Source organism: Protopterus annectens, chromosome 7.part0, assembly GCF_019279795.1.
Source record: "Protopterus annectens isolate FY-2018-M chromosome 7.part0, PAN1.0, whole genome shotgun sequence".
Taxonomy (NCBI): Eukaryota; Metazoa; Chordata; order Ceratodontiformes; family Protopteridae; genus Protopterus; species Protopterus annectens.
The window spans coordinates 1,958,971,946-1,958,987,779 of NC_056739.1; the positions used below are offsets into that span (position 1 = coordinate 1,958,971,946).

The 15,834-nt window shown below is 44.7% G+C and overlaps 1 protein-coding gene across 3 annotated transcripts in view; it reads right to left on the reverse strand.

Moving 5' to 3' along the window:
- The window catches only part of CHD2 (chromodomain helicase DNA binding protein 2), a 3,702,317-nt gene that overhangs the window by 3,319,197 nt on the left and 367,286 nt on the right, over positions 1–15,834 (reverse strand). The gene's annotated exons all lie outside the window — the stretch shown is intronic.

Consider the following 15,834-nt stretch of genomic DNA (forward strand, 5'->3'; position numbering starts at 1 on the left):
ACCCTCAAGCCATTTGGCTGAAGACAGCCCACCCTGGTTGCAAGTGGAAAACGGTGCACAAGCAAGGACAAAGCTCTTAAGCGACTAGCTGGTGAAGCCCTTTCAACTGGTTTTCACTAAATGCAGGCAGGGCCCTCCTCTACTGAGAAGCACAGGGTATTGAGACCTATGGAAGGAGGGTTTGATGGTACACAGTCAAGGTGGGAAAAAGCAAGGTAGAAGATACTACTGCTTCAGGGTAGGGACAAATTCTTATTAACAAAATGTATACTGTTGACATTTTACAGGATCCATCTTTTAGATTTAAAATATCACTGGTTCATGTTTAACAATCTAAGGCAAGGTTTTGACATTATCCTGAGGTCTCTGGCTCTCATTCTTCTACAAAAGCTGTACACACAGAAGGGGCTGTGGCAGTGGCAGGGACTACGTCTTGAATTTTCAATGATGCAGTCTTTCTTGACCTCTTTATTTCAGGCACCATTTCTCTCAAGCTTAGAGAAGTGCTTCTACAAGTGATCTCTTAACTTTCACCCATTTAACAAAGTAGCAATTAAAATAAAATATTCTGAACTTTTTATTACCATAGAGAGAACTATTAAGCGATTGAACAGGTACGCACAAAATATGGTTAAAAAAAAAAACAACCCAGGAATATGTCTGCACTGCAGTTCAATCAGCAGTTTAGTCCCTCTTACATACATACATGCACGAGTGCAGAGTGGGAGTTCAAATGCATACAGCAGTACAAACTCCAGTTAAGGACATCCCTTGGTAGTGCACAATAAATACAATCAAATCAGGAAGGCCAATCAAGGCCTGTAGCCTAAACAGAGAAGTGTATTTCCCAACAAAAGAAAGTTTTGAGTGACCTGTGCAAGAAGTACTCTACATACACCAAAAGTGAACCACCAATACAATCTCAGTTTAACAGTAACAGGAGTAGAAGACTTCATATCTATGGAGTCAACCAATATGTTGCTTCAAATCGAATTTAGTTAAAAATGAACATAATAAAACATCAGATAGGTAGGCAATTAAAAAACAGTAGGATGGGGGTTACTAGGTGCGTGAAAACTAGTGATATAATGCTATCTGACTGAAAACCCCTAACTCCTGTCTTCCGCTTGGGAACCATGTCTGTAAGCCAGCCCTCAAAAATATATTCCCTCTATCAGCAGATAATTCTCTACTGTACTCTCATTTTAATTGACCAAACTCTTGTTGTAAATATGTAAGTAAATCTCTAGCCTGTAAACGTAGGATAGTTATAAAGTACAGTTTTGTACCTACCATAAATGTAAATGTCCGAAAAGGATAGCATCTGCAGTCCTTACAAATGGGTTGTCCTGTCGTCAGGCAGCCCTTCGGTCGGCCGGATTCCAAAGTCTGGGTCTGGCCTCGGCTGGTGTCGCACTTCACCCGACGTCATAGCTGCAGTTCTTCGGGTATAAAGGCATCAGCCGACGCCATTTTCCTCAGTGTTTCTTGCCCCCGATGCCAGTTGCCCTCTTGGATAGCTAAATTTTTGGATAAATGCCAATGTTTCCAAATAGTAGAAGGCAAACACAAAAAATAATCATGTATGTACATATATACAAACAAATACACCATAAGAGATCCCCCCCAGCTAGCTATTAGGTGGGCAAATACCCTAGGAGTACCACAGAGGGGAAGGAGGGTGGGTAATCCTGACTGCAGATGCTATCCTGTTCGGACATCTACATTTATGGTAGGTACAAAACTGTACTATGTCCTTCAAGGATGCATCTGCAGTCCTTACAAATGGGTAGAATACCATAGCCAAACTAGGGGAGGAGGAAGAAGAAACTGTGGTGTAGTTAGGATCCCTTGCAAAACAGCAGTGGCAAACCCTGCTCGGGATCTAGAGTATAATGGTAAGTTATAATGCTTGGCAAATGTATGCACGGAGGTCCAAGTAGCAGCCGCTATAATGTCCTTGGTAGCCACTCCTCGTAAGAAAGCTGTGGTAGTGGCTGTAGCCCTTGTAGAATGAGGCCTTATGTTCTGTGGAATTTGCTTTCCATGGTAGGAGTAACAGAATCTAATGCAATTTCCTATCCACTTGGAGATTGTCTGTTTGGAAATTGCTTTTCCTTCCCTTCCTGTTGCATATGCTACCAGAAGCTGGTCAGATTTTCTATTACCCTTGGTTCTGTCCAGGTAGTAGCGTAACTGTCTATGTACATCCAAGGTATGCAGCAGTCTTTTCCCCCTGTTCTGTGGATTGGGAAAGAAGGTAGGTAGGTGGATTGCCTGGTTTAAAGACACTCTGGATACCACCTTAGGCATAAATGTAGGATTAGTTCTCATGGACACTATCTTGATGGAAGATTAGGAAGGGTTGTACTGCCATTAAAGCCTGTAGTTCCGAAACCCTTCTTGCTGAGGTAATTGCCAGCAGGAAAGCAGTTTTTCAGGATAGGTGTTGAAGATCTGCTGTTGCTGCTGGTTCGAAAGGTGGAAGTGTCAATTTTTCTAGTACAAAGTTCAAGTCCCATGCTGGTAATGGTGGTTTCCTAGGAGGTTTTACATTCTTAATTCCTCTCAGAAACTGCCTGAGTAGAGGATGCGAAAAGACAGGTGGATCGAGCTGTATTCTGCAGAAATAGCTGATGCATGTATTTTGATGGAGGAATAGGACAGGCCTGTATGGAAAAGCTCTGCCAAATACTCCAGGATGTTGGCAATGTCTACCTTTGACACATCTTTGCTCCTGTCGGTACTCCAAATGAGAAACCTTTTCCATTTTCCTGCATAGTTCCTTCTTGTTGAGGGTCTGCGGGCCTCAAGGATAATGTCTTTAACCCTTTGGGATAAATCTGGGTTAGTTGCTCTTATGTAATGTTCCAGGCAGTCAGTTGCAGAGTTTTCAGGTTTGGATGCAGGATGTTGTAGTTGCTCTGAGTTAACATCAAGGGAATCAGGGGTAGTGTCCACATTCTCCCCCGAGACATGCTCCTTAGTAATGGGTACCAGTGTTGTCTTGGCCAGTCTGGAGCTATCAGAATTATCCTTGGACGTTCCTCTTTGATTTTCAATAGCACCTTGTGCATCAAAGGAAGAGGTGGGAATGCATATGCTGTCAGGCCTTTCCAACTGAAGGATAGAGAGTCCACCTTCCAAGCAAGTGGGTGGTATGTCCTTGTGCAGAATTTCTTGAGCTGGTGATTGAGTGGGGATGCGAATAGGTCTATTTGTGGCAGACCCCATTTCTTTGTGATGGCCTTGAAGATGTCCGGGTGTAGCATCCATTCGTGAGCATCCGAGATAGTTCTGCTTAATATGTCTGCTAGGATGTTTTCTTTTCGGTACAAAATTGCTTGTAACTGAATGTTGTAACTCAGAGCCATATTCCATAGGTCCAGGGCCATTCGGCATAGAGGGTACGAATGAGTGCCTCCCTGTTTGTTGATGTACCACATGACTGTGGTGTTGTCTGTCCTTATCATCAACTGGCCTTCTTGGAGGAATGGTCTGAAATTCTGGATTGCTAGTTGTACTGCCAGCATTTCTTTTTGATTTATGTGCAGGTGCAGCTGCTCTGGAGTCCATAAGCCTTGTATGCACTTGTCCAGCATGTGGGCCCCCCAACCGAGGTCTGAGGCGTCTGTTGTGATGGTTTGGCTTGGTTGAATGCTGTGGAAGAGCAAACCTGGGTTTGACTGGCATGCCTGAGCCCACCATAGGAACTCTTGTTTCAGGCATGGAATTAGTGGTATTTCGGTTTCTAAGCTGTGCCTGTGTTGAGACCATAAATTCTTTAGGTACCACTGTAGCTTTCTCATATGCAGTCTGGCATGGGGGACCAGGATTATGCAGGATGCCATGAAGCCCAAGGCCTGCAGTACTTTCCTTGCTGTTAGTTTGTTCTGCTTTGTTAATGCCAAAAATTAGAGAGGAAGTTGTTCTTGTTTTTCTGCAGTTAGGAATGCCATCTGTTTTACTGTGTCCAATTCTGCACCTAAGAAGGTTATTGTTTGGGATGGTATCAGTCTTGACTTTTTTATATTGACTGTGTATCCCAGGGCCTGTAGTAAGCAAATGACTCTTTGTAAGTCTTCTGTTAGCTTGTTTTGTTGTCCGCTTGTATCAGGCAGTCGTCCAGGTATGGATAAATTTGGATTCCCTGAAGCCTGCAGTGGCGATTACTGATGCCAGGCATTTCGTGAACACACTGGGCAGTAGATAAGCCAAAGGGCAATGCTGAGAATTGATAATGCTCTGATCCTGCAAGAAATCTGAGGTATCTTCTGCAATGTGGTCGTATGGGGGCGTGCAGGTATGCCTCCTTGAGATCTAGAGTTACCAGCCAATACTCCTTGCCCAGCATGGGAAGAAGTTGCTGTAGGGTCAGCATTTTGAATTTTGGAGCGATGATGAATGTGTTTAAAGCGGACAGGTCGAGAATAGGCCTCCAATTTTTTCTTTTCTTGGTACCAGGAAGAGTCTGGAGTAAAATCCTTGCCTTGTTCCATAGGTGGTACCCTTTCCACAGCTCTCATCCTTGCTAATTGAGCTATTTGTTTTAGAGCTTCTGTCTTTTGATTTGGTGGTAGGTTTGGCATTACTCTTTTTCCGGGTAAAGTGTGGAAATGAAACCTGTAGCCTTGGTCTATAGTTTGCAAAATCCACTTGTCTCTTGTGATATAGTGCCAGTTTTTGAAAATAGTGCTAACTTTCCGCCTAAGGGTGCTGCTATTTGTTCCCTGGTAGGCGGTGTCAAAGCCAAGTCACTGTGATTGTCCTGTTGCAGTGGTAGTGGTTGTGTCTGTGCCTCGTTGGTTGTTACCTTGCCACTGGCGTCCCTGTAGGCACCTCCTCTGGATTGATTTCTGCCTCTTGAGCGCCTATTCCTGCCTCTCTGAGTTTTAGAGGAGTCTGGAAAGGACCAATTTTTGGAAGGCCAGTTCCTGCTAAACCTTGGAGGCTGAACCTGTAAGAAATCTTTTACTGTTTGTACAGATTTTGCCTTCTCTTCCATTTTCTTCAGTACCTGTTGGGCAGGAGAACCAAATAAACTGACCTTATCCATAGGAGCATCTAATAGCTTTGCTTTAACATGATCCGGCAAGACCTGCTCTTTCAACCATGCATGCCTTCTTATAACTGTGCCAGTCATGGCTGATCTAAATGAAGCCTCCAGTGCATCATAGCCACATTTTAAGGAATGGTTACTAACCTGCTGAATGTTATTCACCATTTCTAGAACATATTTCTTATCTAAAGAATCATCAGAGGACAGTTTCTTAGTTAACTGATCAAGCATAAACTCTTGGTACTGGATCATATGAAACTGACAGTTCAATGCTCTAGCTGAGAGAGTAGCAGAGGTGTATACTTTTTTACCCCATCTCTCTAAGGACCTGGATTCCCTTTCAGAAGGGAGAGGGTTTTTAGCTGAGGTCGAAGCTACTGCCTTAGGCCCCTGGGAGATAGTCTCAGGATCTGCGAAAGGAGCCTTGTATAAATGGTGATGAGTGTCCGGGACCCTGTAGAACCTATCGGGCTTAGCAGGGGCTGGAGGTAAAGTATCAGGAGCAGTGCAAGCATCATTGAATGCATCATCCACAACAGGTAGAACTGGAGGTATAGCTAAAGGCCTATGTTGCGGTAAGTGTAAAAAGGTCCTAAGCCTTTTCCTTGAATCTGAGAAATCTTGCCCCTGCCATTTTAATTGCTCTCTCATGGCATGTAAAGTTTCCCCAAAAGAAAATTCCTCTGGTGGAGAAGCAGAAGGAATCGATTCTTCAGCATCTGAATCTTCATAAGTAGAAAAAGGAGCCTCTGGATGGTCTGTATTGTCTGTATCATCAGAAGAGTCATCTGAGGACACTGGCTCAGGGGGCTCTGCTCTAGGTCTCTTTTCTGGAGGTTGAGAGGCCCTGTCTGGGTGAGATTGGGATCCCCTTATTAAAGAGATGAGATCCTCTGCCAGAGTAAGCATCTGGGAACTGGAACTGGGCCTGTGAGAGGGGGGCTTAACAGGCACAGACTTAGAAGTTTTGGCTACTTCAGCCCTGGCAAAGGCCTTTATAGACATGGCTGCAGGAGGCCTAGCAGCACCACGTGCTGGGGTAGAAACATCCAAAGGGATGGTGTCCGATAAGTCTTGTGAAACCACAGAAGTAGGCAAAACTTCAGAGGCCGATTCAACTAGGGTAGAGGGGGCCTCGGTAGTAGTCATGGATTCAGCTGAAGATTGAACCGTTTGCTCGGTTTCGGCCGAAACCGAGACACTCGCGGTTTGCTTAACCGTGGTTTCGGCCGAAACCGCGGACCGCGAGTGTCGGTCCTTTTCTTTGCGTTTCTTAACAATCTGAGTAGTCGGAGGATCCGACGGCATTATGTACGCAAAATCTGAGCCGAAAAACTGTTCAGCAAACTCCGACCGACGTCTAAGCGTTCGTCGGTTGAAAGAAGCACAGGCTAAACAACCTGCTACGTCATGGTCTGGGCCTAAACAAGGTAAGCAGTAAGAGTGGAAATCTTTATGAGGTATTTGTTTCCCACAAGTTAAACAGTTATTCACTTTTTCTGACATCGGCTGAGGCAAGAAAGAGTCCCCAACGGGTACTTAGCTTTTAGAAGTCTTGTAGTATTCGGTAGTAGTAATCTCTGGATCTGACCGACCGGCACTTGCGAACAGCTTCTGCTTCGGGCGCCACGCGGCAAGAAAGACTGAGGAAAATTGTGTCGGCTGATGCCTTTATACCCGAAGAACTGCAGCTATGACGTCGGGTGAAGTGCGACACCAGCCGAGGCCAGACCCAGACTTTGGAATCCGGCCGACCGAAGGGCTGCCTGACGACAGGACAACCCATTTGTAAGGACTGCAGATGCATCCTTGAAGGACATCTACAAGTGTGCATTTTGCTGCTTGAATTTCTATTATTGTATTACCAGTTTCTTAACATGCTATGAATGTATATAGTGTCATTTTTCTGTAAACTGTATTGTTTCTTGGAGCTTTTCTCCTTGGGTCTCCAATGAAAACGGGCCACAAGCCCAGCTGGACTAACCCGGTTAACAAATGTCAATAAATAATAAATAAATCAAGATTGTGAAGAACAGGGATACAAGTGTTGATCAAAATACATTATAAAGGGCAGAATTCACTTCACCTGATCCCCGTCAAGCATCAGCAGTTTACAAACCAGAGTAGTTACTCAGTTTGTGAAATCAGCGGTTTTGCTTTTATCTGACCACTCTTAAATGATCATGGTCAGTCAGACTGTGCATCTCTGAAACAAACTCCACTCATTACTACTCGGAGAATGTCTTTCCTGATTACAGACAACATGCTACTTAGTCAGAAGGCGTTAATATGGAGGAGGATAGTCTGTGTATGGAAGCAACTAACTTGTCACCTTTTCAGGGTTAGATGACTAGGTACATAAAAGGGGGCTTTGTGTGTAAGTTAAACAATTTAATGAATTACTAAAAGCAGAATTTCTTCCACCTAACCACAAATAAGGTACACTCAGTCCAAGGGAAAGTCAATCCACCCATATGTTGAGCACTAAACCAGGCCATCTTTTGTTGGAGAGGGTTCCTTTGCACCCTAGTGGCAGGAGAGTGCAGTTAGAACTCATCTGATTGAAGGTTGTTGAAATAGGGCTCAGTTTTGAACTTTTTTAATGGCCAACGTGTTTAAATCAGTTTGCTCGTTTGCCACATAAGCAGTGCATTTGCATGGGTTTGTGTTTGTTTGCCCACTGCACACTGCCTATCAACGGTGGGCACCGTTGGCAGTTACAGACACAAACACTTCTGCCTGCAAATTTTACCTTAGTACTCTTTGGTGCTCCATTGGTGAGTTCTCGTGGCTGTCCTGCACTGACAGGTGATAAATTCAGTGAAGCTCCTGGGGTACCAACACGGATCCTACCCACTAGCCCTTTGTACGTTTTGTCCACTTCTACTGTCCTGTACTTTACTTGGTCCTTCCTGTCTTTTTCCTGTTTTCTGACCACTAAAGATTACCTAGCATTATGAACGGACAATTTCCCACAGTTCTCCAGCCAGCCTGGTCGACATGGGCATCCTGAGGCAATCTAGCAACTGCCTCATGTACACTAAACAACCCACTTTTTCTAGTCCACATAAATTCATCATCGGAGGGATGCATCTATATCAAAGGTACCTAGAATCCAGGCTCTCTCACTCACCAGTCAGCTCATCTGATACTAAACAGGTAGTCAGCATGCACACCTCACCTCCAGAGCCTCCCAAACCAACAACACGTAAACCTACATATGCGGAGATCCTTACCAGGTGGTTACCTAAACATCAGAGACCTCCCAACACTAACAAGCATGATTCACATAATACATCCGCTGCAGGACATAGTACACAATACATCACACACCAGTGTTTCACCAGTCAAGCCCTTAATGCACAACACAAAAACAATCTTAGTCATAGGAGACTCAGTTGTGAGAGACACAGTTGTCCCTCTCACCAGGTTGGATAAGGAAAAAAAGTCACTGTCAGCTGTCTGTCAGGTGCCAGAATCTCTCAACAACAGGCACATGTGACTCTGTCATAGTCCACATTGGTGTGAATGACTTGAGATGTAATGCACTGGACTATATGGAGAGAGACATGACATACTCTCTGTGTGTCTCAGGCAGGTATGTCTAAGCCTTAAACAGCATTTTACCTTCGCTAAGATGATACCTCAATACAAACAAAAAAATGACTGACTTCTACAATTAGCTTACTTTCTGGTGTCATTCAAAGGGGATCCAGTATTTGTCAGTCTGGGAGGTCATGGCTGACAGACCCTGATGTTTTGCCAGAAATCTTTTCATCTGTCGCCCATGGGATTTTGGTTACTGCCTAAGGCTCTTCCCCAGCTCCCATGGTGCATTTTGTAGGCAATATCACAAGAACAAATTCCCCAAAGTAGATAATACCCTCTAAAAACAACTTCAATGTTATGCTGCTAAACACTAGGAGTCCAAACCAGAAACTGCACTCACTGAAGCAGTCCTGACCTTGGAAGATGCTGACACTTGTGCAGTCACCGAGATCTGCTTTAAGGTTGTGGAGAGCACCCTGGCTCTCCACAGCCTTCCACACATTCAGACCACAAACTGAAGACGTGAACTAAAAGGAGGTGATGTATCAATATTCATTAAAGAAAAATGCACCTCTAGACTGGTTAAACAGCACGATTCCCTTGAATTACTTCAAGTCCAACTGAGTGTATGTAAGACCCCCCCCCCTCCACTTCATTGCTAGCTATAGGACTCTCTCCATGGATCAGGACATCCACTCAGCCTTCTTGGATCTACTTGAGTCACTCAAGATACAACCAAACACCCTGGTTTTGGGTGACTAATTACCCATCCATAGACTGGGTAAATTATACATGTTCTAGCTCACTTGCCCAAAGGTTCCTGGACTTCATTAACTCCATTCCCCTGGACCAGCTGACTGACGCACCCACAATGGAGTCAAACATCCTGGATCTGGTGGTCACCAACATGGGGGACCGCTACACTGCCCCCATTGTGTGGCCATCTGTAGTGAGATCTCACCACAAATCAGTTTCGCTAGAAGTAACTAAAGTAAAGCATCACTGACAAACTCACCCAGCTGGGTATCAACCCATATGTGGTCAGGTAGGTTGCAAACTGGCTCACCGATGGAACTCATATGGTCAAAATAGAGGACTCCACCTTTTCCAGCTTGCTGATGACTGTTAACTGGGAGCTATCACTGATACCCCCAATGATGTCAACATCCTGCAAGAACGTGTTACACAGACTAATGACTGCTGCCAAAGTCATGGTCTTAAACTTAATGTAAAAAAATGCATCATCCCCTTCGGCAAGGGTGATGTTCCTGCAAACTATCACATCAATAGCAATACCCTAGGCACACAGTGGTGAGAGATATGGGCACACAGGTTGATGGCAACCTTAACTTCAATCACCCTTGTCTCCACAGTGGTAAGACAGGCATTTTAAATTGCTCATCGCATAACTAAGGGCATTGCCTGCAGAAGAAAAAAAAAAGATGGTTATAACCCCCTCCTATACCCCCCCCCCACACTCTTCCCTCATCAGGCCAATAATAGAGTAAAACCCTCCATTTTGGCATGTTCCTAGCCAAATAACTGCAGCAACTGGAGAGACCACAAAGGCTCCTTACAAAGAAAATTCAGAGTATTCAAGATCGGTCTTAAGTGGAAAGACTAGAATCATTGTTGCTTTACTCTCTGTCGTACAGACTGCTCAGAGACAACCTGTGCTTTGCATACAGAGGAATCTCTGACCCAGGTTTAATAGAAATGCTGAACATTCGCAAACGGCACATGGATCACTCGTTCAAAAGACCTTAACCTGGAATATGACATCAACAGAACTTGCTGGAGAGAGATATCAGTCTCACAGAGATTGCCCCACCTTAACCAGGAATTCACCCCAGGGATTCCACCTGTGTCCCTCTTGGACAGGAGCAATAGGTGCAGATTTTAGTGTCAGCTTGAAACAGACACCCTTTGGGAACTAGGCTTGTAAGGACACTGGAGCCATTAGCTTAGTGAACTCCTATGATACAATGATAAAAACACAGCACAATTGCCACTTGATCAGAGTTAAACAACTAGTTGATCTGGAATGTCGCATATTGTGTATGTGAAAAAAGCTAAAATACTAGAGAAAAAAATTTCACTTGAAAGGAGTTATATTAGGTATACTCAAACATTCTTCAAGTAATCTTTATGTACCAAACTAAATGGCCTACTGTCACCTTATCATAGTTAAACAATTACAGATCTGGGTTACCAGAAGCAGTCCATGTACATGCACAAGTTGAAACATGCTCCTTTGGGGAGAAAAAAAAGAAGTTATGTACTCACCATAACGTTCTATGCTCATTGTACCTCTCGCCTTCATTATGTACTGGTTGGGTTCGGAACTGATCCTCAGTTCCGACTCGGCCATTTACAAAAGCTTGAGGTCTTCAAGTAGCTCATGGCTTACATCCTATCCCATGATGCTCTAGGGAGTTCCCCAGATCTTGTTTGCTGGTATACTAATATATATATATATAAAATTTTTACAAGTTTGCAAACCCAGAAGAGGGTCAGAGAAAATTAGATGCCAAATAAATCCTCTCGGTCCTCAAGGAGCCAAAGGCATGGGGAAAAAGGGTGGGATATATGAATGAAGGCGAGAGGGACAACACACATGGAACACTATGGTGAATACATAACTTCTTTGTGTGTTGTCATCCTATCTGGCCTTCATTCTGTATTGGTTGGGACAGCATCCCTAGCACAATTTTTCTTGGGTGGCTCAAGGGAGAATACTCTTCAGAACAGTGGATCCAAAGGAGGTCCTGTCCCTGGAGATCAAATCAACTTTGCAATGAGTGACAAAAATTTGAGGTTTTGCCCATGTTGCTGCAGCACAAATGGTATTGATTGGCAGTTTAGCCCGAAAGGCAGAAGAGGTACACACAGCTCTCGTAGAATGACCTCTTACTTTGTTGGGAAGTTGTTTGCTCTGGGATTTGTAAGTAAACGTAATGCAATCTGACAACCATCCGGAAAGAGTGGTCTTAGCAACTGGAGCACCTTTTTTCTGGTCTGAGGAGGAGACAAATAATTGGTCAGTCTTTCTATAGTCCTTTCTTCTGGGCAAACAGAAACGTAATTGCCTATGAATATCTAGTTGGTGTAACATGTACTCTGCCTTATTGCCATAGTTGGGGAAAAAAACTGGTAAAAGTCTATGGACTGGTTCAAATTTGATTCCAAGCATACTTTTGGTAAAAAGGATGGATTTGTACAGAGTGAGACTCTGTCCTTGTGGAACAGCACATATGGAGGTTTGATAGACAGTGCTTGTAACTCCGAAACTCTCCTAGCTGAAGTTACAGCTACTAAGCAAATCGTCTTCCACGTTAGTAACTTCAGGTCACAGGATCATGCAGATTCAAAGGGTGGAAGGATCATATGGGATAAAACAAAATTGAGGTTCCATGGGGGTAAAGGTGGTTTAATGGGTGGTCTTAGTAGAATGGTACTCCTCAAAAAAGCTTGGCCCCGCTTCCCCTAAATGGAAATTAGAGATCGCTGCTAAATGAACTCTAATAGTAGCTGCAGCTGCTCCTTCATGAAATGGCTTTAAAAACTCCAATACAGTAGATATAGGTACCAAAAACACAGGAGCACAGCCAAGAAAACTTCCAAACAGCTGTAATACAGCCCAATAAATTTTCCTGAATTTTATGCGGAGTTGAAATGCTTTATTAAATAAATGTGGATATTGGATGCTCCTCATGGCCTCTCCTTCCATATTGGGCTTTATTACATCGGCATAGAAAATATAGGTGTAGAGAATGGGTCAATATGATTTTCCAAGGCCCAGGAGGAAAATCTTTTCCATTTGCTGATGTACAATTTTCTCACAGAAGATTTATGAGAAGAAATCAGGATATGATTCACTGAAGGTAAAAGGTCAGGTAGCCTGGCTATGTTTGGAACAGCCATGCTGTCAACTTGAGGGTTTGAAGAGATGGATGGAGTAGTCCTGACGGATGGGTCAGAAGATCCGGAACTAGGTCCAGAATCCAAGGCTCCTCCTGAAGATGAGGCCACAGGAAGGGGAACCAGATTTGAAGAGGCCAGTAAGGGACAATAAGTATTAAGGTCCTTCCCAATACACTGGCTTTCTGAAGAACTTTGGGTTATCCATGGGAAGGGAGGGAAGGCACAGAGGAGGCCCAATGGCCAATCGTGTACAAGTGCATCCCTTGTTGACTCCCCCAGCGGGAGATTAGGGCAAGGTAGCTGCTGCATTTGGCGTTCATGGATGTGGAAAAAAGATTGCAGCAAGGCCGGCCCCATTTTCGGAAAATCATTTTCACTATCTCTTGCTTTAGGGACCACGCGTGAGGCATAAGAATAGCCCTGCTGAGTTAGTCTGCTATCAGGTTGGATTTCCCCAGGATATGCGTTGCTATCAGAAAATTAAAGCCGGGGTGGTACAGCGGTAGCGCTGTTGCCTCACAGCAAGAGGTTCTCCTGTTCAATTCTCGGCTAGAGTGCCTTCTGTGTGGAGTCTGCATGTCCTCCCTGTGGTCGAGTGGCCTCCGAAAGACATGCGTGAATGGGCGTGCCTTCGCTGAAGGTTGGGAGTCGGGCTGGCAACTCAACACCATAAAAATCAACTGCCAATCATTAGCAGACCGGAGTTCCACTGTGGTGACCCTTAACCGGGAAAAGCAGAAAAGACAAATAACATGCATTGCTATCGGAAAGCGTTGTGAGGAGGTCACCCACTGCCATACTCTCAGAGCCTCTCGACAAAGGAGGTGAGATCTGGTTCCTCCTTGCTTATGTACCGCACAACTGACATATTGTCTGTCTGAACTGCAATAGTTCCCAGTGGAAGAGAGTCCTGGAATGCTTGCAATGCTAAAAGCACTGCTCTCATCTCTAGGAGACTGATGTGCAAATGGGTCTCCTGATCTTTCAAGTGCCCTGGACTGCTTTTCCCAGATAATGCCCCTTCCCACACCCTATCTGGGAAGCGTCTGTATTCAGTGTGGCTAAACGTTGTGGGAGAACAAATGGTCGACCTAAGGTCACACGAGTCGAGGGAAGCCACCAATGAAGGTCTTTCCTGCAAAATTCTGTTATTACGATCTGGTGGGACACGGTAGTTCCTGCATGGATCACTGAGTAAAGAGCAGCCAATGTAGAATTCTCATGTGCAGCCAATGGGATCAAGTTTACTGCTGCTGTCATGGTCCCTAATACTTTCAGAACTGTTCTTGCTTGAGCCTTCCTTTTGAACAGTAGACTGATGACCTTATGCCTAAGGGCCTGTACTCTTTCTGGAGAAAGCTTTACTATCACTACTGAAGTATCCAAGTCTGCTTCTATAAAAAAATTAAACGTTGAGATGGCAATAAGGCAGATTTTTCATAATTTATTGTGATTCCTAAATGACAACAGAGCTTCAGTGTGGTGTCTCTTGCTTTTATTAGTAGATGTTCGGTGGTGGCGGTTAGGAGCCAGTCATCTAGGTACAGAAACACTCCGAATCCTAGGTGCATCAAGTGAGCCGTGATTACTGCCATACATTTGGTGAACACTCTGCAGGCTGTAGTGAGACCAAAGGGCAGAGATAGAAACTGGTAGTGACTGGCTCCCAGCCAAAGGTGCAAATGACTCCTGGATCATCTGTCCATTTTTATATGGTAGTACTCATCCTGGAAGTCTATAGAGCACATCCAATCATCGTGTGCCAGAAAAGGGAGTATCGACTGCAGTGTTACCACCCGAAACTTTGCCTTGCTTACTGATTTGTTCTGTCTGCTGAGATCCAGGATGGGTCTTAGTCACCTGTTTGCTTTGGAACTAAAAACAACCTTGAGTAAGTTCTGGATCCTATAAGGCCTGCGGGGACTGTTTGGACGACTTTTTTGTAGCAACTTCTGTATTTCTAGAGTTCCCTGTTCCCTTTGACTGGGTGGAATGTCTGGGATGTTTTTCATGTTTGGGATGGGAAAGGAACAAAGTATGGAGTAACCTCTGGATAGGATGCTTTGTACCCATTTGTCTTTTGTTATATTTAGCCAGGCTTCTGGGTACAAAGATAAGCGAACCCAGACTGCCTCTAGAGGCTGGCAAGCAGGCCTCCTTTCAGGAGCACTGAAAGGGCTTGCACCAAGGAAGGATTCCCTGTCGCCCTGGTTCTGCGGATCCCCTCTGCCACGTGGCCGGTGTCCTCCTTTACTACTTCCCCCTCTGCCCCTGGGGGAAGAATCACCATGTGCATCTTGAAAAACACTCTGGGATTTTTGGAACCACATTTTACCCCCCCTTTTTACCTTCTGGATAAGTTCTAGAAGGTAGGGAAAAACAGACTCCTACAGCAGACAGAGTCTTTCCTTCTTACTCACACCTGGTTAGTGTCCTTGGCTTGGGCACGAATAATGACGGACCATCGAAGGGAGCATTAACAAAGAAGATTTAAAGGGTTCCGCAAAGTTACACAAGCACATCCAGGAATGCCTCCTCGGGGGAATACCTGAACTTCCTGCTTACTTGGTTCATCAGCTGCATAGGAGACAAGTCTCATGGAGGAGTTTTACCACTGAATTTAAGGTGGAGAGCTGGGAGGAAACTTTATCCGATATCCCTACAGCTACAAACCCTTAGAGAGCATCTCCTAGCTCCTTCAGGAGATCTCTCTGTAATCTGGTAAAATGTGTGAGAATTCAGGGACATAAGTGTAAAGGTTGCTGAAGAAAAGGTTCGCTTTCTATATCTGTTCATTGTGCGAGACTCTAGAGGATGGACAGACGAGGACGTCTCCAACAGTCTCTTTTTTGTGGCCGGCGCCACCAACATAGAATCTACTGGGACACCTTTTGTAAGAAAGGTTTTATCCTCAGGGGATGCAATATTTATTTGGTCTCTGAGGGATGGACTCCACTGAATCTGGAGTCTACCACGCCTTTTGACAAACTAGGTCCATGAGTTCATCGAAAGGCAGACACACCCAAGTGGCTGAAGGGCGAGACCCAAAGGCCTTCAGGTAGACAGACTATTCTTCTGAAGGGTTGGTGGGCTTCGAGCCACCTCTTTGTTAAAGTACCTCTAGGATGTCTGCAAAGGAGACATCTTCGGAGGGTGACCGTGGGGACCCTTCTGAATCACTGAGGCCTGTGTCAGCTGTGACAGACTCCTCTGGGGAGTCCAAATGCTTCCTCTTGCGTAATCTCTTCTGAGGGACCTCTTCAAGAAGGGTATTCTGGAGAGGTTTTGGAAGAGAGGGGTTC